The 21,613-nt window shown below is 47.9% G+C and overlaps 1 protein-coding gene and 1 long non-coding RNA gene across 5 annotated transcripts in view; one reads left to right on the top strand and one right to left on the bottom strand.

The window, feature by feature from the left end:
- Slc36a1 (solute carrier family 36 member 1) overlaps positions 1-3,321 on the bottom strand; it is a 33,091-nt gene extending 29,770 nt beyond the window's left edge. For 3 of the 4 annotated variants that reach the window (XM_087569568.1, XM_087569567.1, XM_087569569.1), the window contains exon 1: positions 3,184-3,309. The gene's annotated coding sequence lies outside the window, so the exon portion shown is untranslated. 4 annotated transcript variants of the gene reach the window in all.
- Positions 3,322-8,766: 5,445 nt separating this feature from the next.
- LOC134480795 (uncharacterized) lies at positions 8,767-15,257 on the top strand. Its single transcript, XR_015631631.1, has 2 exons — positions 8,767-13,595; positions 14,349-15,257. It is a non-coding gene; the product is annotated as an uncharacterized LOC134480795 (long non-coding RNA).
- The last annotated feature ends 6,356 nt before the right edge of the window (positions 15,258-21,613 follow it).

Genomic DNA, 21,613 nt, shown 5'->3' with positions numbered 1-21,613 from the left:
ATTGATTTAAGAAAAGAAAGACCCCTCCTAGGTGTACCACCAGCCGCTTGGGTTCTGATTAATTTCAGATGCAGCCAAGTTGACAATCAAGAACAGCCATCACAGACACCTGGGAGAAGGGAACCTCATTTGCGAAAATGCTTATTACATCAGACTGCCCTACAGGTAAGTCTGTAGGACATTTTCTTGATTGGGTGCTGTCACCCGTGAGTGAGTGGTTCTGGTTGGTGTAAGGAAGCAGAGGCCACAATGCAACACTGGCCTGCTTCCAGTGTTGCTCTGTGGCCTCTGCTTCAGCTCCTGCCCTGATTCCCATCATGATGGGCTATAAGATGTAATAAACCCTCTCATCCCCCAGTTGCTTTTGGCTATGATGTTTGCCACAGCAGTAGAAAGCTAACTAGGACAAGGACTGTGATGTGTCCTTAACTTGGAAACGGTGAGCCAAGTGACAAAGCCCTGCAATGCCCCACACAGACAGACTGCTGAATTCACGAAGAAAAGCACAAAAGAGCCCTCCCAACTCCCCAAGGATGTGCGAGACACACATACACACACACACACACACACACATACACACACACATACACACACACATATACACATATACATACGCATACACATAACACACACAAAAACACACACGCCCGTGCGCACACACACACATACACACACACACACACACACACACACACACACATACACACACACATACACATACACATGCAAGCAGCTCATAGAGTCTTGACTGAGTGTCCAGGTTTTCAAGAGCAATGTGTTGGGAGAAGCCCTATATTCTGCATCTTGTGGTGTTCATGCTGTGTACCTCACACGCCGTCTGTGAAGCGGACATCCGCTTTTTGGGTCTGGCCAAAGGAGAGAGGTGTTAGATCCCCAAGGCTTGGGTTCAAGTCAACAGACTAAATGTGACTCTCCTCCACTGGAAAAAGAAAGGGTTCCAGAAAGGGTTAGCAGCAGCTCCCTGGCCAGTGGAAATGGAAACAAAGCCATTCACCAGCCCAGCACAAGGTCTAGCTTCGAGTCAGGGGGAAGAAGCAACAAGAAGTTCAAAAGCTGAACCGCTCAAGAGGTGGGAGACGGGGGCAAAAAGGAAGACAACAGGGTGCTGGCAAGGCAGCTGTCAGTAAAATCTTGCCTTTGTAAACATAAGGACATGAGTTCAAGTCTCAGAAGGCAAGTGAAAAAGCCACGACAACGATGTCCTCATAATCCTGGTGCTGATGAGGTGGAGAAGGGGAATCCATGGGTCGTAGAGTCAGCCCAACTGAACAAATCAACAAGCTCAAGGCCAAGGAGACTGTCTCAGCAAAGGTGGATGGAGGTGCCGGCAGTTGTGCTCTGACTTTATGCAGGTTGATAGGAAAAAGGGGGAGAGGGGGGAGGAGGGGAGGAGGGGAGGAGGAGGAAAAGGAGGGAGGGGGAGAGGGCAGAGAGAAAGAGAAAGAAAGGGAGAGGGGGAGGGGAGAGAGGGAAGGAGGAAGAGGGGAGAGGGAAGACAGAGAAAGAAGGAAAACACAGCTCACCGAATTTAGGTCAGCTCTCTAACCAGCACAGCGATTTCACCTGCAATGTTCCCTGAGGTAATCAATTAAATGCCCAATGACAGCTCCCTGTGGTGGCAAGGAGTCCCACGCTGTGTCCAAAGCAAGAGAGAACTGATTCCTTGAAAGTTTTCTTTCATCCCAAATCACTTCCTTACCCCGCTGATCTTAAGTCAGTCTCCTCAATGATAAGACACACAAACCCCTCTGTCTTTTACAGACTCGGGGCTAGACAAAGACAGCTAAACAGGCCTGAGGCTGAACCACTGGTCCCAGGGTTTAAGGAGAAAATAGAGACATAAAAACAAAGAGGCTGCAGCAGCACTAGCATGTACCCCACCAGAGACATCAAGCTTTAAAGAAGCCTGGCCACAGATGCAGTCTAATGAAAGAGTGAACCCCAAGGTTCCATCCAAGGGAAAACCCTATGCACTAAATGTACCTGTTAGTTCATGTAAATGAGGATGCTAACTAGAGGCAAAAAAGATCTCGGTTATAAGAAAGACAAATAAAACTATTTTTAAGTTGCCAGTGTCTAGTTTAGCCATAAATGGAGGGGTAGGGTGGGGCATTCAAGACAATTAGGAAGGGGTACAGGTAAAATTCTTTTAGAACAAGATCTACTCTCTTGTTGTAGGTTAATACCTACAGAATAAAAAAAAGGGGGAAATCTCGCTGAATAAAATCAAACAAACAATATTTGTTTCAGAACAAAAGGATCCCGGGAGATCCAGTCAACCCTACCACCATACATTGAAAAATGTAAACCCAGGTGAGGATTCAGAGTCTCCTAAGGTGTCAAGCAAGAGGCAAAGGCTAAAACGCACCCTGCAGATTCCTCAATGTCAATTCCTTCTAGGACACTATGTTGCTATCCTGTTTCAACAAGCCCCTGTCCCCCAGCCCCTATTCCATCCATATAAGCAGTAGCTACTTAAATCCGTCAAATTACAGAAAACAAAACAAAGCAAACTGTCTACAAGTTAACGTCAGGGCTTTTCAAGCCCTGAAGCCCTCCTGGTCCCTCCAGTCTATCTCAGGTCCTATTTCATATTTCCGTGTGACTTCCACAAAATTGCAGAACGGTTAGAAACGAAGCCTATAGAGTGATGAGTTTGCAAAATAAGAAAAAGCCACCAGTGAACAGAACCACACCCTGGCGTGGAGAACTAGACAGAGCGGAGCTAAACAAGGACGCGCGACCCACGGCGGAAGGGACAAGTGGCTTTTCGCTGGGCGAGTTTCCCCGGAGATGGCAACGTGGCAGAAAGCAAACAGCTGCAGGAGCTGACCCCCTGCTGCGGGGATACTTCGGAAGCCCACACACAGCCCTGGACCTCAGTTTTTCCCTACTATCGGAGGAGAGGAGTTGCTGTCTGGTATCTGTGACCCAAGGCAAGGGCATGGCTCGTCCAACCGCATCTGCAAACGAAGTGTTGGTTGGAGGTTGCCATCGGTGACTACGATCTCCACTTGGGAACCGTGACTGAATACCTGTCAAAGGTGCTTAGGAGACCCCACCCCACGGGTGACCGGTCCCTGGAGCAGTAGCAGCCGTTTGGCAGGAGGCGCTACAGCAGGAGGTGACTCCGGACTGCAACGCAGGGCAAGCATTACTCACCGGTCGGCCCGGCCCGGCCCGGGCTCTGGCTCCGGCTCCGGCTCGGGCTCCCGCTCTGGCTCCCGCTCAGCCCACCTCGCGCAGCCTCAGCGCCGACCCCTAGCCATGGTTTTTAGCCTCCTGGACAGCCGCTTCCGGGCCCCGTCACGTGACGCTAGCTCCGGAGCCCAAGTCACGTGCCGCTCCACTCCGTGCTCCTCCTCCCGGATCCTTGTTCTGCAGTGCCACCTGGCGGCCTCCCGTCGCCGCTGCAGAAAGGGCAGGGCTGAGACCACCACAGCTAAGGGCGGGCGACCAAGATTTTGAGGCAGTCTCCAGAGAAGTCGGCATGCAAAATATCACTGATTTTTACCCTTGCTAAATTTTATTTTTGCAGCATATGTCAAGGTGCATGTACTGATTTATAATCCCAAATATGCATCTTTTGAAAAAAAAATCATGCCGCCAGGCCTGACGGTACAAGAGTGCAATCCCAGCGCTGGGAAGAAAAATAGTTCAAGGCCTGTTTGGGCTACAGAGTGAATTCAAGGATAGCTTGGGTGACTTAAAGATGCCTTGCTTCAAAAAAAATGTAAAAGGGGATACTAGGGAAATGGTTTACTGGGTATAATAAGGACCTGAGTTAAGATTCCCAGTACATAAAAAAAGCCAGACATGTCACCAGAGCTTGGGGCCAGAGGAAGAAGGATCCCTGAGTCTCTTCAGCAGACTGACTGATCTAGCCAAAACAGTGGACTCAGGTTCAGTGAGAGACCCTGTGAAAAAAAGGAGATGGGGGAGCAACTCAAGGAGACAACATCATCAACTGACTTCCCAGTGACCCACTGCACACACTCACACATCCACACCCACCCACACACACACTCCATACATAAACATACACACACCCTCATACACCACACATGCATATACCCCATACACCCATATACTTCATATATCATACACATATATACAGACACGTTCGCCTATGTTCCGTATACCACACACACATTTTCCATACACCATACACAGAGATATAAATACATATACACACACATGAATATACTCTATATACCACACACACAGATGCAGACACATCTTCACACATGCACATACTTCATACACCACTCACACATATACACATACATATATATACTACATACACATACATACACACATACATACAAATTATACATACACAAGCATATACTCCATACACCACACATACACAGATACATACACATACATATACATACATGAACAGGAAATGATAAAGCAATACAACTTCTAGTCCCTCTCTATTCTGGCTGTGTCAAAATCCCCATTCATGAGTGGCATCCAGCAAGACTTAGGGAGATTTGGATTCTCCTCCTGCTGAGAGCCCTACTACAGAGGACTGGCTTGGTGTGCTGTGTATTAGTTGAACAAGTCCTGCAGTGTGGCAGTGTAGCCCTCCCAGTCCCAGGTCTGTCTCCCTCGATTCCCACTGGTGGCCTTCTGAGCTCCCTCTGGGTTACCCATTTAGAAAGTTCAGTTGGAAGCCCTGCTCAGTTCTTCCCCTTCCCTGGTTGTTTGCAAGTCACATGAGATCTGGCGCCAAAGGGATCGCACTACAGAGAGATTTTGGATAACTCCTTCTGCACCGAACAGAAGGGGGTCACTTCTGCTTTCCCCTAAGCTACACCCATACCCCACCCTCAAACGAGATGGGTCCTAAGACGTCTGATACTCAGCAGCTTCTCTCCTTGGCAGATGCATTGTTCTCGGTTCCATCTTCAACACACTCGGTTTCCGTGCCCTCTGCTGAAGGCCTTGAATCTTACAATGTGCCTGAGCCCATGCAAAGTTTCCATGCACATTAACTGATTCGGCCATAGTAGATCAAGACACTAGTGGTGGCCCCTGCAGCACCCCCTTTCCCAGAGCAGACTTGCAGGCCCTGGATGCAGCAAATGCTATGCTGCTATTATAGGACAAGAACCACTATGGTTGGGACATGTAGAAAGCCAGGAGCCCTTCTGTCAGCATCCCAAGAATGATGCCAACTATTCACAATCACAGACCTTTGCTAGAGTGAAGCGTTCAGCACTGTTAGTGTAAAATATTTTGGAAGCCACGGCAACGTGATTCAAGAACTCCTTAAGTGGAGTGAGTGGAGTAGGCACACTTTAATTTTAGAGCAACAGTTTAAAAAGGTAAAATTGTTAGGAAGAAGGCCCTACAGACACCATGGTGAGGACACTGTGAGGACACCATGAGCTGGGAACACAGGAGGGACTGTGCTGCAAAGCAGAAGAACAATACTGAGGAAATGAAAAATGGTCTCGGAAGCAAGAATGACACCTGAGGGAGCAAACATCAGGAAAGGGACGGTGCCAGATTGGCACCACCGAGAGGTGTCTGCCCCCGCAAGGACAGGCTCAGCCATTCTGCCAGCCCATCTTGTTTTTTGAGGGAGGGTCCCTTAGTGGCCTGAAACTTGCCAAGAAGACAGGGTGTCTAGTGAGCCCTGGAGATCTGCCTGCCTCTGCCTCCCCAGCTCTGGGCTTACAAGCCTGTGCTACTACATCTAGCCTTTTTTTACGTAGGTTCTAGGACTCGAACTTGAGTCTTCACGCTTGCAGAATTAGCACTTTCTCAACCGAGCCATCTCCCCAGCCTGTTTTTAATCTTTTCTTACTGTTTTTTGATAACATGAAAGCAGACAAAGACATTTTTTTTTAAAATATTGCAAAAAATGTTCTGTGGTGATGTGTTTAAAGATACATTGTATACATTGTATACAAAGTATACAGCTAGGGCTGGGGCTGCAGCTTAGAGACAGAGAGCCTGTCCGTGTGTGTGTGTGTGTGTGTGTGTGTGTGTGTGTGTGTGTGTGTGTGGTGTGTGTGATTATGTTGTGTGATACAATACAGGTGAGTACCACCAGACACACCTAGGCTCCATCCCCAGGACCAAAAATAAATGAATAAATGAATAAATAAAGGTATTAAAGGTATAGACACGGCACTTGCGGTCCCAGAGGGAAATGTTTGCAAACCACTCGAGATTCCATGGGTTCTGGGGTTAAACGGAACTGTCATGCCAGCAGCACCCCACTCCCGTGAAGGAGAAATGGAGAAGCCTGGAGGAACTCAGCAGGCCTGGAGATACAGAATGTGATGTCAAGGTAAGAAGGGTGTATCAGTCTACAACATGCACTGGCCTGTGGGCAAGGTCACATGACAGGGGTTTAACAGCTCATAGACCCAGGTGAGGCCCACTCCTGTCCTCGGTCCCAAACTGAGGCTGGCATAACCAGGCAGATCCTAAGGCAGCTGGAGCTCCTGAGACAATCACGGCTAGGCAACATAAGCCTTGTTCTTTTATATCCAGAGCTTTCAAAATGTTATCATCCTCTGCCTGCTGGGACACTTGAGAATGAAAGAGGATGCGTGACCATCAGGATTGGAATGGGATTGTCCTAGGTAATCAAGGATGTACCGGGTAAAACGCAACTGCCTAAACGGTGGGTTATGGCCCCGTATGGCGTCGTGTAACTAACTGTATGGAGTTGAGAAAATTTCATCCTGGTCCAAAGCTGGTCAAAGGATTGCAGTGGCAAAACATTATTTCAGAATCAAATTTATACTGGACCTGGGCACATCTTCGAGTCCTCTCCCCAGTTGCATAGAACGGAATGGCCTACTGTGTGCATGGCCGTGGTGCACAACACCAGCAAAGGCAGCCTGAAACAATTTGTCTGTATTCCAAAGTTCTGCACTGTATGTTACAAGCTGCGATGTTACCGTGTACTTAGTTGCTACTCTTACAGAAGCAGAGAGCTGAGTTATGAATAATAAAGATGTTTACTATTTTCCTAGAATCGTTCCTCAGCAAGTGTCAAATCAATCCATCTTTGGATTAGATTTTATTAGGAAGTTTAATCCTTAAAAATTGGGGTTTCCGGACTAGAGGTAGCTCTCAGAAATTAAATGCTCTTGCTGTTCTTGTAGGAAACCTAGGCTCAGTTCCCAGCGCCTACACAGCAGCTCAGAACCACCAGTAATTCCAGTTCCAGGGGACCCCACACCATTTTCTGTCCTCTATAGCTCCTGCCCACACCTGTGGTGTACATATAGTCAAGCAGGCACACACATACACATACATATAATTCTTTTCAAATCGTGATTTAGTTGCCGACTTAAGTGTCATTTTAAAATACTATTAAAGGTCTTGACTTGAGATAGTACAGATTTCCGATAATTTCTGAGATGACCCTACATATGCTTTTGCCAGGATCCATGATTGTAAGATTGATGGGTTTTGTGGTTGTGTCCGTTGGTGGTGGTGAGACAGACTGTCTGTGTAACCCTGACTGTCCTGGAATTCACTATGTAGACCAGACTGGCCTCAAACTCACAGAGGTCCCCCTGCCTCTGCCTCCCGAGTGCTGAGATCAGAGTCATTCACCGCCATGCCCAGAGACAGTACGATTTTAAATTTAGATGTATTTATGATCCGTTACCAGTTAATGTTTGATGCTTACACCTATTTTAGATACCTGTATGCCCAAGCTCACCAAAAACTTCCTCAGGCAGAAAGGGGTCAAAGTTGGGACGAAGTTTACAGCACTCTAACATAGACAGAGTGATGATGGCCCCCAAAGATGGCTCCTAACCTCAGAACCTGCAGGAAGACTGCCTTAGGCAAAGGGGCTTTGAGGATGTGACTCAGTTAAAGAACTTGAAGTGAGAGCATCCGGGACTACTTGGGTATATTATGGGCTCGGGAGTTTATATAGAAGGGAGGGAAGAGTGTGCCAAAGGAGGATGCTCTCCCACCAGTTAGGAGGACAGAAGGAGAGGGCGTGAGCCTGCAGGAGCCTCTAAAAGCTGAAGAGTGAGGAAATGGGTTCATCCTTAAAAGCTCAGAAGCACCCGACTCCCAACCTCCAAGCTGTGAGCAAATAAACTTGTGCTTTTTAAAAAAATCTGTGTATAGTTATCAAACAAGGAACAGGAAACTCAGATAAATGCTATTTATAATCCATAGCAAATCTGGGGGCTGGGGAGATGGCTCCGCCTTTAAGAGTGAGTACTGCTTTTGCAGAGGGCCCAGTGCCTATGGGAGGTGGCTCACGATCGTCTATGCCTCAGCTCTGGGAGACCCAGCTTACTTGTCTGGCCTTCAAGGGCCATGTGCACATACACCACATACACACACACACACACACACACACACACACACACACACACACACACACACAGAATGGAATCTTTAAAGTAAGGTTGCACTGGGGGACATCGACAAGAACATATTAGGTACTCTAGACATGCCGTAGATGAAACTGTTTAGTCTTCGTCCCTCCCTTGGTCCCTCCGCTTCCCTCACCTCTTGCTCAGCCCACAGCTTCCTGACCTCTTAGTCTTCAGGACCAACTAGCAGAAAAAGACACTGCTGAAGAGGACTGTTGCAGGGGTCCAGGCAAATTATGATATGTGGAGCAAGCCCTAAATCCCCAGCTGTGGTGTTGGTAGACCTGGCATTACCTCACAATGGTGACCAAGGGCCCTGGTCACTTAGCTGCTATGCCTCACCAAAGCACTTACATAGGGGTCACAGGGAAAGATAGAGCATCACTCCGCCACTTGCAAGAGGCGTCCTTCCCCCGGGCTCCAACTCCTGCCTCATGACAAGAGTAGAAAGAAGCTCATCCCTCTCAGGCTTCCTGTTCTCTGGGACTTTCTGCCCCCTGCGTCACTCATTCTGGAGATGGTGGGGTGAGCCCGAGGTCAACCACAGAACCACTCACTGTCACACTACGTGGCTTTCAGACAGCCTACTGAAGGGCATTTGCTTCACTCATGGGAAGCCAGACCTTCCGTGAAGACCTTCCTGCACAGTCATGCTTTCTGATAAGTATCAGAACCCGGGGAGTCTTCCTGTGAGCCCTCGCCTCAACCCCGGGGTTCTCTGGTCACAATAGAGCATGTGCTCAGGTGAGAACGCATGTCCCCTCACTTAGACTGGAGGTGTCCTTGCTCGTAATCTGCCACATGAGGGGACAAAATGTGAGGTATGGAGGGCTGCGTTGATTCCAAACGCCCTCTGTATGCTTTTCCAGTACTGCAGAGGCTTGAAAGAGTGCAGGGAGCACAAGAAACTATCTCATGAATGCAAGGTTCTTGGCGGGATAGGGGCAGCCTAAGGTGGCAGGAGTCTAAGCCATGCCACTGAGCCTGTGTTTCTGGAATGATGGGGATGAGGAGCAAAGACATCCACTCCATAAGAGCGCTGGAGACTCAGAGCCAGAGACACCAAGGAAGAGTATTCTACAACTTTGCAAAGCCAGGGGTCAGGTCAGAAGGATGGGTGCTCAATTAGCACAGAGAGCAGTTTCTGTAGCTCTAGTGCAAGCCACTTCCGCTCTTTCCTCATTGGCTGAGTAGTCAGGAAGATACAGCATCACACATCATGTGAGACCCTCCTCTCCCTCCACCTCTTGCAATTGGGTGTGTCATGGTGTTTTATCACAACAGCAAAAGGGATCAAATACAGACTTCCAGAGACTAGGAAGGTTGCTGGCAGGGAGGGGAGGGAGAGAGGGGTTAAGGTAGAAGAACAGATGGACAGGATCTACACATGCTCGTGTGTGTGTGTGTGTGTGTGTGTGTGTGTGTGTGTGTGTGTAGACAGCAAACACCAATAACTTATATGACCAATGGGCATTGATAATTAAAATTTTAAAGTAAAAGATGTTGTGGTTTGCCCTGGAGTTATCTGTATTTTGATGCTAATTCCACTGCCCCAAGGACAGCTGCCTAGTCAAGGACTCAGAACTCAGGTGACTTCACCAGAGCCACCTCCCCATTGAAAGTACAGGTGAGGGGCAGGTACTGGATAGAAGGAGGCCTGTCATTGGAGGAGAAGGAAGGATGGGTGGGAGAGAAGTTTGAAGGAAGAGGAGGAGACGAGAGAGAAAGGAGAGACGGGAGGGAGAGAGGGGCAGAGAAGCCGTGGCAGGACAAGATGGCAGGTGATGTTAAGATTCTGCTCTGTGTATTTACAGGTTGTTATTACTGTTCTCAAGGGATGGATGGTACTGGGTTTTGTATGATTAAGTGGGCAATTATAGCTTATCAATTGGGTCAAAGATTATTGTGTTGTATGTTCTTTTATGTGAAGGTTTGAGTGTAGGAAAGTGCGCGGCTGGGATGTGTTTCTGCCAAGATGTCTAGCACATATCTTGGGGCACTGCGGCGCGGACCTAGCGGGGTAAAAGACAATCCTTACTTTTTTTATTTTTATATTTTTACAACAACAAAAAGAAAGCTATGGGATGCTGGGAAAGTCTTTTCTCAGTGGTTCTCATTTTATCCATCTGTGAATCAAGAGAATGGGAAGCCCCAGTCTAATGATCCCCAGCACTGTAATGTTCAAATTAAGTTTCTGTAGACTCTGAAACATCTTCAACTGGCATATGTGGGCACTGGAATGAGAATGTTAATTAAAAGTCATCAGTGGAAGGCGGCGGGGTGGGGGTGGGGCATGCTGTGAAATGCTGGCTTCTGAACGTGGCAGGCCACTGTACCAGTGAATGCACTGCACCTATAGTTATGGTTACCTGCCTGAGACCAAGCCAACAAGAACAGTCAGTATTCCAGGAGACAGCACGAATCACAAAAAAGTAAAAGGAAAAGCTGAGAGAGTTTGTAGTTTAGGTAATATGTTGAGGGTGTTGAATGTGGGAGGGGAGTTAGGGATGGACATGATTATGATATATTGTACACATATGTGAAATTATCAAAGAGTAACTAGATTAAAACCAGCCAATAGGGGCTGGAGAGATGGCTCAGAGGTTAAGAGCACTGACTGCTCTTCCAGAGGTCCTGAGTTCAAATCCCAGCAACCACATGGTGGCTCACAACCATCTGTAATGGGATCTGATGCCACCTTCCGGTGTGTCTGAAGACAGCTACAGTATACTTACATAAAATAAAATAAATAAATCTAAAAAAAAAAAAAAAAAAAAAACAGCCAATAGGAGACCGAAGAGCCAGCCCCAAGGTTGAGAGCTTTCTGCTCTTCCTGAGTTCAGTTCCCAGCACCGGGTAGGTGTCCACAGTTGCCTGTAACTCCAGATCCAGAGGAATCTGACGCCCTCTCCTGGCCTCCACAGGCACCTACACTCATGTGCGTGCATGCACACATATATGCGCGCGCACATGTAAAAATAAATTTAAAAATATCAATAAATAAGTAATAAAAATAAGTCATAGGTATTCTCACATGACTCAAAAATACTAGACTGCAACTATTATGAGGATGTGTTAATATGCAATTTTATGTGTGAAAACATGTAATGTAAGTGTACATTAAAATGTATGCACACAGAAACCATTGAGAGCTGATAGAGGGAATGTGGGATCCAGCACTGCCAGCAAGGAGGCCACCCCGCCCACGCATAAATAACTTCGAGCCGTGCGCTGTCGGAGACAACGAGGCTGTTCAGTTTCAAAACCAAGACTTACAGTCCCACTCTCTGGCCCTGGCTGGGCCTCACGTGTTCTCCTCTTGCTCCTAAGGCCTGGCTAGGATGTGAACCTAGGACCTCACGCATGCGTGTGTGGCAAGTGCTCTGCAGTGCCAGTCCCTCGTTCCTTTTAAACAGCTTCCTTTTGGTCCCCCATGAGCAGCAGAGTGTGGAGTTATGCGCGTGGAGTTGTGCGCCATGTCGCTTCTCAGGAACACGTGCACCGATTGTAACCACCCGGGAAGAAAGATGAGCATGGTGCGTTTTCTAGACAACCAATACCACAAATAAGGACTCTGAGGCTTTCTTCAGTCTTGAAGCCAAGTCAGTTCCATGCTTGGATAAGGAGATGTTACATATATTCTGTTGAATAAGATGTCTCCTCTCCACCCAATGCTTACAAGTCACCTCCCTCCTTAACCCTGGTGGTGCTCCCCCTGCTGGAGTGAAGGAGACTTGCACAATTGCAGCTGTTTTTACATTTATTTGTTTGCGTGTGCACATATGTGTATGTTTGTGTGTGTGAGTGCTGTGTGTGTTTGTGTTTGTGTGTCCGTTTGTGTGTGTCTCTGTATGTTTGTGTGTGAGAGTGTATGTGTGAGTGTGAGTGTGTGTGTGTGTGTGTGTGTGTGTGTGTGTGTGTGTGTGTGTGTCCCCTACCACCACTGCTCTTCCTGTCTCAGAGACTTCTTAGCAGGAAGCTGGCTTGGCCCTGGTTGGTGGGGCTGATGGTTCCAGCTTTCAACCCTGTGAGCGAGCTCCTGGAGGGTAGTGCTGGTGGCACCTTGGCTGAAGATGTCATAAGCACAGTGCCACAGCTTCTGTCGCCTGAGCAGGATCCTGAGGCAGAGGGACCAGCGCTGAGCACACCTGCTTCCCAGGTATTCCCCGCCTCGCTTGGGCATGCTGTCACCCTCTCTGGCTTCACAGTCCTCATCTATATTAGAGATACTATACTCGCTACCCTTCGTCCTCCTAGGAATTCTGGGTGCGCTGCATGCCTGGACACTGGAGCAGCCCTGCACCCATGGGCGCACCCTGTCTGCCGTATTTCCCAAACAGCATCTCTTCCCCCCCCCCCCTTATTAGTCTGCACTTTTGAACAGGGAAATTCAAAGGTAAAGGGGAACATTCAGTCTGTGCTTAAAGCTAAGGGGGACTGCCTCCTACTGCATGTCCCTTACTTAATTTCACAGAGCTCTGTGGCCAGGAACAGAGCTCTCAGCCTCGAACTTAGACGTGGGAGAATTTTTTTGTTGTTGTCGAACTGCTTCCATGTCTGTCTCTGCGCGTGGGCGGGAGGGCGGCGCTCAAATCTGGGCTTCGGTGTTTGACGTTCCCTTTGCAAGTTTCAGAACGAAAACCAGTTCCTGAAAGAGTCAGTTTGGGAGGATAATCTCGCAGACCGAAGGCACCTCCTGTGTGCCAGACACAGCACTGAGAAGGAAGAAGAGGGCTGGGATGTGTCTACACGAAGCCCTGGCTACAACCACGGCTCTCTCAAATCCTCCAGCAGGGTGACGAAGGCGGAAGAGCCAGAAACTTAGAGTGATCCTCCATTGCAGGGGCAGTCAAGGAAGACCCTGTTTCCGGAAGGAAAGAACGGGAAGGAAGAAGAACCTGGAGAGGAAGGAGGGTGAAGCAGAAGGAAGTTAAGCAGAGATGATCAAAACATAGGTCATCTCCGGCAAACATCGGTGTCTCCCTGGGGGGAGGTCAGAGCACAGAAGTCCTTCTAGCCCCTCTTCTTTTCTTACAGTGCTTTGCCGGTCCCTCCTGTGTCCTTGATCTGTCCTTTAAAGTTTCTCGGTTGTGTAACAGGAAACTCTACGTGGCTTCAAAAGTCAAAAGGGTCGAAGTGAATGTGAGATTTCAGCCCAGCTTTCTACTAGGTCTCCTGCTTCTCAAGTGTATGGACGTATGATTTCTTTTTCTTTTTTAAATTTTCATGTGTGTGTGTGTGTGTGTGTGTGTGTGTGTGTGTGTGTGTGTGCACGTGCATGTGGGGCTAGGTGTGCATGTGCATATGAGTATGCATGCATGTGTGCAAGTGTGTGTGCACGTGCACGTGGGGGTAGGTGAGTGTGTGCATATGAGTATGCATGTGTGCATGTGTGTGTGTGTGTGCACACGCATGCACGTGTATATGTGCTGCAGAGCATATGTACAGGTCAGAGGACAGACGGATGGAATTGCCTCTCTTCCTTCCACCTTCGAATGGTCTCTGGAGATTGAACTCAGGCTGTCAGGCTGGCCTGGCCTGCCCCTTTATCTGCAGAGCCATCTTGAAAAACACAAGTCTTTGGGCTTGCTATGAGCACCTTTATCCCCTGAACCATGTAGCTAACCCTGCCATGTAGCTTATGGTATAACAATTATCTAGCTTGCTCTTCAGAGTTTCAGAGGCCACGTTTGCCTAAATAATGACATTTTGGCCTGTAGAAGCCCAACAAGGAAACAGAACAAGACGAAACACATATACCATATAATATCCTATACCATATAATATCATATACCATATAATATCTGTCTCACTTGAGCTTCACATCAAAGTCTCCTCAGCTCTGCACATAGACATGTTGGGTGGACATTTGAGAAATACTTTGTCCTAGTATAATGCAGGGTTATCTCCACCTAGGCTTGTCTAACATCTTCTCTCTCTCAATTCCAGGCTCAGACCAACCATGGGCCACCATGGTTGCAAACACCAGAAAAGGAACATGGAGAGGTAATGGCTACTTCTTAGAAGGTCCCCACCTCTTCCCAGAAGAAGCACGCATATCCCTCTCCTTTACTCGCCTAGCCCTCACTCTTCTTACCCTGTCTGTAACTCCTCAACCTGCTGGCTTAGAGGTTAACACCCGAGCTCCTCTTTTCTTTGGCTACTGAATAAAGACCACTTTGACCCCAGCACTGACCTTTCCTTGGGATGAGCTTTGGACCTGAGTTTGAGAGCCCAGGGAAGAAGCTGCTCCGGAACCCTGAACTAACAACACAGTGCCATCGGCGTCTACCCACCAGAGCAGAGAGTGCACAGCAGTGCAAAAGCGTCCACCACAGAAGGGAAGCAGAGCAAGATGGCCACAACGCAAGGCCCTCCTCCAGCAATCTTTTAACACGGAACCCTGTTCCTACCTCAAACGGCTCCCACCAGACCTGAGGAAGCCGGGTGATGTCAGGCACCTGGTTTCCAGTGTAAGAAATATAAAAAGCTAAACTGAAGAAAGGGAGAAAAGATGTCCACATTACCCCTTTCCCGACTCCAAGCTGGGAGGGAGTCAGTCAGTACCTGCTGAGTGAATGAGTAGATCCTCCCATCCCTGCAGCAAACAAGAAGACGGCTGTGCATCCTCATGCACTTGAGTAGCAGGGATGGACCCAGGGCTGGGTTAGAATTTCAGCCCTCCCTGTGATTGGTTTTTGGTTTTTTTGTTTTTGTTTGTTTTTGTTTTTGTTTTGCTAAGAATGGCAGGAAGCTTTGGGTACCATTGGCTATGCCTAACTACCCAAAGAGACAGTGTATGCTTCCAGAAGACATTTTGTCCAAGACAATAAATAAACTAAACTCGCACGGAGCACAAATGATGTAGAACCCTGAGTTTCCAGCCCTTCTCTAAACTTAAACAATCTCTCCCATAAATTCACTTACGACATTGTCTACAGAAGAGAATGCTTTCAGAGGATAGTGGGCACAGAGAACCCACAGGCTGGCATGATGTGGAGAGAGAGTCTAAATTGGCGGTCTCCGTCAGGTCCTCCCCTCAGAGCTCAAGGGACCCCCTAGTAGAGGGGGAGGAAAAAGTCAGAGGAGATGGAGGACACCAGCGAGCACGGCCCAACAATCATCTAAGCAGGGCTCCCATGGGCTCCCAAAGACTGAGGTGGCAAGCACAGGAACTGCCAAGGTCTGCACAGGTCATCGTTATCTTCGTGTTTTGTGGGACTCCTAATTCCTTCTGTGGGAGCTGATGGGTCTCTGACTCTTTTATCTGCTTTTGGGACTCTCTTCGTCTTGTTGGGTTGTCTTGTTGCGCCTCGATATGACATTTTTTTTTTGCCTTGTCTCTTGTTTTGTTGTTTTGTTGTGTTTGGTTGTTGTCTCTTGGAAGCTGCTCTTTTCTGGCCAGAAATGGAAAGGGAACAGATTTGGGGGAGAGGGGAGGTGGAGAGCTGGAAGGAGTAGGAAGAGGGGAAAATGTGGTCCGGGATAGATTGTGTGAAAGAATCTATTTTCAATGAGAGAGAAAAGAGAGAGACACAGACAGACAGACAGAGAGACAGACAGACAGAACTTTCGATGTTTAGGAAAGGAGGGGAGGGTGTCCTTTGCCACCTGTGGAGATATGACTTGAGAGCTGCCAAAACCCCATTGTAAAATGACCTCATGGGGCTGGGAGAGGTGGGTCATTAGTTGAGAGCACTGGCTGCCCTTCCAGAAGACCTGGGTTCAATTCCCAGGAACCACATGGCAGCTCACAACTGTGTATAACTCCAGTTCCAGAGGATCCAACACCTTTGCACAGACATACATGCAGCCACAACAACAATGTACAAAAAACAAATGATTAAAAAATGATTTTAAAAAAGACCTCGTTGAACTCTCCGTTGAGAGCCCACATCCATGACCCCCATGTTCTCAGGAGCTCTATTCTTTCTCTGAGCCGCTTTCTCTCTCTTCTCAAACAAAGCCTAACTCTGCTTTGTTTGGCTAGCCTTGGAGTCCTTATCATCAAAGGCACAAATCCCTGTCTCTACTGTGAGGAGGTCTCTGGAAAGATACAGAAGGCAACTGCCAGTGTGGGCTGTGTCTCCACCCTGGTCACTGCTGATACACCATAGAATCACCAGTCATGGGTCCCCTTCTGTCTCTGGGCCTCAGTTTCCCCAACACTGTACAACTCAACAAAGTGAGCCCATGCTCTCTCCAGCTGTGAGTGATCTCATATGTCTTGTTGCTGGCTAAGGATGTAGCTCAATGGTCTAGCCCTTGTCACACAAGCATGAGGGCTGGAGATGGGATCTGCAGAAACCGCATAAATGCCAGGTGGGCATGGAGGCTCTCCTGTGATTCCAGCTTTATAAAAAGAAGAAGGAGGAGGAGGAGGAGGAGGAGGAAGAGGAGGAGATGGGCATCCCCAGAGCAAGGCGACTGAGGAAAATAGTCATATTGACCAGCTCTGGGTTTGATTGAGAGATCCTGCCTCAATGAATAAGGTGGAGTTGTCAAAACTGATTCCTAACATCAATCTTAGGCTTCCGTGTGCATACACACATGTAAACACATACATACATGTGTGCACACACACACACACACACAGAGAGAGAGAGAGAGAGAGAAATAAGCAAATAAACAAGCAAACCTCAGTGACCTCTGTGGGCAGAACGGTGACTCTGGCTACCTATGCAGTTGAAGAATATTCTGGCAGGAAGGGTTTTAGTTGTTGATGAGTTTCTCCAAGGCGCCAGGCAGACATAGACAATCAAACAGCTGCTTCAGAGACACATCTCAAGGCTCTGCATTCGCACCACAGCTCCACCTGGAGTCCTAACTTGGTCACTTTAAAGCACAAAATGACTCCTATGAAACTCAATTTGCTTGTCTGTCATGGGAGCTGATGACACCTCCCACCTCAAGTAATCCTTGGTTTAGTGCTTGGGGTAGAAGAGGAAGTCACTACATGAGATTATTATTCTGGTTCAGGGAGTCACAGGGCAGAGGAAGTTTCTGGAGAAATATGGATGGGTTGGTGAATTCCCTTTTAGGTAGAAGTCTACCTAACCCAAAGTCAACCCAAGTCAACTTCTAACCCAAAGAAGACTAACGTTGGGTCCAGATTATATGATCTCAGATGAACCACTAGATATATGTATGTATGTGTATGTGTGTGTGTATGTGTATGTGCGTATGTATGTGCATGTGTATAGCCATAGGCATGATGGAATACCGTTCAGCCATTAGAAGGAATGAGATTCTGTTTGCGGGTATGTGGAGATCATAATGTTAAGTAAAACAAGTCAGTCACAGAAAGGTAAATACCCCTGGAATCCTACACTAGAGATCAAAAGAGAGGTCAGTGGAAGCCAGGTCAGTGAGGGGAGGCTGAGCAAAGGAAAGAGATTAGTTAGCAGGTAACAAAGTAGCAGCGTAGGGCACACTTCCACTCTATTTCAGAAGGCTGTTTGTGGCCAGCCATATTGAACCATAAATAGCTACAAGAGGATACCTTTAAAAAATTTTTTTGACAAGGTCTCATTTGGTCCTGGTTGACCTGGCACTGCCTATATAGAAGAGGCTAGCCTCCGGCTCAGAGCTCTACCTGCCTCTGCCCTCCAAGTGCTGGGGTTAAAGATGTGCTTCAGCACACCTGGCCTCTTCAAGCCCCCATCCCTGCATTCCTTACCATCTCCCTAGACTGTTGGGTGCACCTCAAGTCCCTGTGCTTCAAGCTGCATACAAAAATGAAAGAAGGCCACCACATCACCTCAACTGTCCAGTGTCACACTCACACAGAATTATCATCATTTAAATTGTATTTGGGGTCAGCAAGATACGTCAGAGGGTAAAGGCACCTGCCAGGAAGCCAGAAGACAAGAGCAGAAGCCCAGAGCCCACATGTGGAAAGAGAGAACCAATTCCTATAGGTTGTCCTCTAACCCTCACACTTAAGCTGTAGTGCACTCCTGCGCGCGCGCGCACACACACGCACACACACACACACAACTTTCTAAAGTGTAAGTGAGTTACATTCACGTCTCTCACCCTCTACACAGCTCCCAGCTTTACAGAGAACCCCGCCCATGCCGCTCTGGTCCTCATGCCTTTAGAAATCATATGCACTCTGGTGTCTACTTCACGTGTGAGGTGGTGATGCTCAGAATGTAGCGCTGTCCTTTCCAGGTTTCCAATGGCTTTGTGGTGGCGTCACGCTGGAATCCAGCTCTCCAGATGCCTGGCTCCTCCTGAGTCCTCACCCTCTTGTCTGACCAGTAGTACCACCCATCAGGATTGTACACCTTTGTCTCACCCAACAACGTTCCTTTTGGCTGTGATATACATGAAGGGCCCCTGGTCAAACACCAGTATTCTAGCTGCTCTTATCCAAAGAGTCTGGAGATTAACCCCAGATTCTTAATCAATTTGGAGAGGAAAACAAAACTGATTTCAGTCCCATCCCCTGACAATCTGCGTGTACAAATCTCATAGAGCAAAGCTGTATCTGCAAGATGAAATCTAAAATTAGAATCAAACTGTGGAATCTCAATTGCAGGTTCCAGAAAGCAGTCTGCTACTCCACAGACCAGGAATAGCACCATGTGATGGTGCCAGACAAGGGAATAAAGGACATTTTGCAAACCACAGCCAGGGCCAAAGTTGACTCAGGGCAAGGACATGAAGGGTGGGGCCAGTGTCTAACCAAGATTCAGTGTTGTGATCAAAGCTACAGGCAGCAGGCATGCAAGGACTTGGCTAGGGTGCAGCAGGGACTTGGCCAAGGGATGGGGCCTCTGTCAAACTGTCCTTTGTCTTTTGGAGTCTCAGTTTCCAAAAATCTAAACAGTGCTCCCGCAAAGAAGTAGCCAGTCTTTGCGGAACCTAGCACATACCACTGGGGGTGCAGGAAGGAGCAGGAAGGGGTGAACCTCCTCTTTGTAGTCTTTTTTTTTTTTTTTTTGGTTCTTTTTTTCAGAGCTGGGGACCGAACCCAGGGCCTTGCGCTCTCTTTGTAGTCTTAAAACTTACATTTGTTTATCTGTTTGTGAGTGGGATGGGACATGTTGAGATCAGAGGACAACTTGTAAGAGTTCCACCATTTATGACATTTATGACATAAAAAGAACAAAAACAAGTACAAACATGTTCATAGCTTGAAAGCTCTTTACTGTTAAGGTACTGATTAGACTTAAATTAATATGTAGCATCTAAAGCACATGCATATGCAGTCAAATATGCATGCATTTAAACTATTTGTTACTAAATGAATTAATGGGCTTAAATATATGTCAAATGCAAAATTATATCTAATAACTAATAAAACTTGTCTTACTGCAACAAAAAAAAAAAAAAGAGTTCCACCAAGTGGGCCTCAGGGGTCAAACTCAGACTACCGTTCTTGACAGGAAGTGTCTTTACTAAGGAGCCATCTCCCAGCCTGGGGTGAGACTCTTTAGGAGAGAAGACAGTAACAGGAGCTGGGGAGATGGCTCTGCCAGGAAAGCATTTGTTGTGCACATATAAGGATGGAGCTTGACCTTCAGAACCACAGAAGAGCCAAGCACAGCTTCATGGGCTGTGTGCAGCTATAATCCCACTGTTGGCGTGGGGCTGGGGGTGCAGAAACAGGTGGGACTCTGGAGCTCACCTGCCAGGTTTGTGGAGCCCTAGATTCAGTGAGAGACCCTGTCTCAAAAATAACACAAGGTGGAACTGGGCATGGTTACCCATGCCTTTAGTCCCAGTCCTTGGGAGGCAGAGGAAGACTGATCTCTGTGAGCTCAAAGCCAGCCTGTTCTACACAGTGAGTTCCAGGTTATCCATGGACTACATAATGTCAAAAAAAAAAAAAAAAAAAAGGGCAGAGAATGATTGTGAAGACGTGGCAAATCTATCTCTCACCTCTGCGTGTACACACATGCATGCAACATGCAGACACGCCACAGGTTTAGAATTGCACATTGGGTCCTAGAAAGAGCCCTGGGAAGGGACTTCAGAGTCTGTCTTCCGTGTCTCTGTGACCATGGAGGTGTTTTAAGTTACACTGTTGGCACAAAGTACAGCCTCAGTAAACGTTGCTTTCTGAGGAAGAGGCGGTGGCGGGGAGACTGGTACAACTTAGGAAAAACGCTATAATTTGTAAAAGAGGAGAGTTTAGCTGGTCCGTCTGCGCTGAGCAGAGATAATGACAGAGAGTAGAAGCCCAAGAAGCTCCGGAGGCCATCCTGAGCCACAGAGCTCTAATCTGAACGCCACATGTAACCTTAAGCAAACCACACCCCGTGGCCCCTGAGCCGGGGCCTGTCCAGGAAAATGCTGTCGGGAATGGTGCAGAATTTACTTCTTTCCTGCTCCCTTTGTGGAGCCTTTAGAAAGCACGGAAGCCTCTTCGGTAATTCTCATCCTGTGGGTTGTGACCCCTTTCGGAGGGGGTGGGGGATGCCACATATCAGCTATCCTGCATATCAGATATTTACACTCTGGTTCATAACTGGCAAGATTACAGTTTATGAAGTAGCAATGAAATAATTCCAAGGCCGAGGGTCACCGCAGCGTGAGGAACTGTATGTATTAAAGGGTCTGCACTGTGATTGAGGAAGACGCCTCGAATCCAACCCTTACCTCCACGTGTACACAACGTGCATGCATACGTTCAACACAAAGACGCACCACAAGTTTGGAATTTCGTGTGGGACCTTAGAAAGAGCCCTGCTCTAGGTGAGGTGCTGGCTGCCCCTCCCATCTTCTTAGAGCAGACTGCAGGCTGGTGGGACCTGGGAGGCCTGCCCTGAGATGAAGCCAGGAAGGCATTTTTATTTTTCAGAGGTGGAAATGGGTACTCCTTAACGGGGCGTGTAATAAATAGTTAGGATCTCGTCATTAAAATAATCAGGATAGGCTAGAATTATGGCTCAGATGTGGACTGCTTGCCTAGTATGCCTGAAGGCCTGGGTCCTGTCCCCAGCACTGCATAAAAACAGATATGGTGTACAAGTCTGTAATCCCAGCACTCAGGGGGTAGAGGCAGGAGGTTCAAAAGTTCCAGGTGATCCTTAGCTATCTAATGAATTACAGGCCACTTTAGGCTACAGGAGATCCAGTCACCAAACGTTTATGGCTCACTCCCCAAACCCCTCCTTCCTCACCTCCTCCTCCTGGGTTTCCTTAAGCAAGAGGAGGCGGGGCATCCATGCAGGTGGGCGTGGTCTCATTCCAGCCCAGCC

This window comes from Rattus norvegicus, chromosome 10 (assembly GCF_021556685.1).
Source record: "Rattus norvegicus strain SHRSP/BbbUtx chromosome 10, alternate assembly SHRSP_T2T, whole genome shotgun sequence".
Classification (NCBI taxonomy): Eukaryota; Metazoa; Chordata; class Mammalia; order Rodentia; family Muridae; genus Rattus; species Rattus norvegicus.
Note: the sequence above shows the minus strand (reverse complement) of the source record. Positions and strands in the feature narration are given on the sequence as shown.